The sequence below is a fragment of the Spermophilus citellus genome, assembly GCF_964194105.1.
Source record: "Spermophilus citellus genome assembly, contig: SCAFFOLD_503, whole genome shotgun sequence".
NCBI classification, from domain to species: Eukaryota; Metazoa; Chordata; class Mammalia; order Rodentia; family Sciuridae; genus Spermophilus; species Spermophilus citellus.
Window position 1 is genome coordinate 91,438 of NW_027673108.1, and position 1,904 is coordinate 93,341.

The following is a 1,904-nucleotide window of genomic DNA, read 5'->3' on the forward strand; positions in this document are numbered from 1 at the left end:
AATTATAATTTTCAACACACTTATCATAGACCCATTTGATAACAAGAGACCACATGTATCTAAGAAGAAGGAAGAAGAGAAAGAAGACCATTTATCAATCCTAAAGAGGTAACAGAATAAACTCTGGGAATAAAATAGTAGTCATCTAATAAATTTGTTTCAAAAAATATTTTAGATGGTAATATATTACTGCATTAGAAAAGAGTGATGTAAATGCAATTTCAATTATTAGAGTTGTGACTGATTATTTTAAAGAGAGTATCAAAAGCTGTGTGCAGTGGTGCATGCCTGTAATTCTGGAGTCTTCTGAGGCTGTGGGTGAAAGATCACTAGTTCAAAGTCAGCCATCCTCAGCAACTTAGTGAGGCTATAAGAAACTCCACAAAACTCCTTTTCTATATAAAATATTTTATAAAGGGGTGAGGATGTTTCTTAGCAGAAAAGCATTACTGGGTTCAATCTGCAATATGAAAGAGAGAGAGAGAGAGAGAGAGAGGTGGGGGGGTAATCAATGAAACTTTCAGGGTCAAGGATTTAATCAATTTAAAAACAATAGTGGTTTTTTTTTATTAAAACTCATCTCTATTTATAAATGCTGCATTCAGAAATTAGTATGTTCTCAAACATATACAAGTGAGAGAGGAGTCCTATTGTAAAATGTAAATAGGAACAAAGAAAAGATTTGACACAGCTTTTAATTGACCCAGATGCCCACTTTAGTTTGTGATTGGAATTATGCTCAGGAGACAGATCCTTAAGCTGTTTAAAATAATGTGTTTTTATCAAGTATTTATAAAACAAGATTAAGATCTAATATAAATCAAGTTTGGCAAGGGTGAAATTGTTCAAATAATAAGTATATACATAAACACATAAACCAATATTAGAGAAATTAACATTCAGGATATTTATGCCATTATATAATCACTAGTAATGTAAAAATAATGACAAGAAAAAGTGAGTAAATAAAGAAACAAATAAATAAGTGAATGAATGAATGAATAACAAAAAAGCACAAAAATTTAATGCGACTGCAATTGTAAAAGAGAGCTTGTAGCCTTGAAAAAGTGTAAAGGTACTTCGATATGCTGTTCTACTACTTACTGAGGCATACCTAATGAACTTTCAATTCCACTTATAAATGGGAAGAGTTAAAAACAGAACAGACTCAACTGGCTCTCTCTCTCTTGGGAATAGTGTGACAGTTACCTTTTTCTTTCTTCCCAAATTTTATTTCTGCTTCCAAGAACACTATCCCTCTAACCTCATGATGCCATTGTAGACTTGTTGCATCTGAACCCTTCTGCTGCTCAAGTTTTTTTTTTATTGATCTTTTTCTCCCTACCCCCATATATTCCACAATTTTTAATGTCTTTATTTTCAGTTGTAGTTGGACAAAATATCTTTATTTTATTTATTTATTTTTATGTGGTGCTGATGATCAAACACAGCGCCTCTTATGTGATAGGTCAGAAATCTGGAGCTGAGCCCAGCCCCTCCACCAATACTTAAAAAAAAAAAATGTCACCTACATACTTAGCATCCACCAGTCTTACATTCTGATGCATCCATTTACTGCTTTTTGCATGAATAATTTTGATATTTTTTTCATTCAGACATCAATAGTCCAGAGTGCTCAGAATTGGGGGTAAATTTTACAGAATATTAGAGGTCAATTACACAACATTAAAACGTTATATAGTGGGATGCACCTAAAGCTGAGGATAAAAAGAAAATCTACAGACTCCACTAGTTAAAATAAAAGGTCTAAAATTCAGGAAAATGAATAATTTTTAAATGACAATTTCATAAAAAGGAGAGTAAAGGGCAGAACATACTAGCAAAAGCAAAATTTTCACGCCACAAAAAATGTACATCTGCATAGAGTGTCATGTATGGGTGCT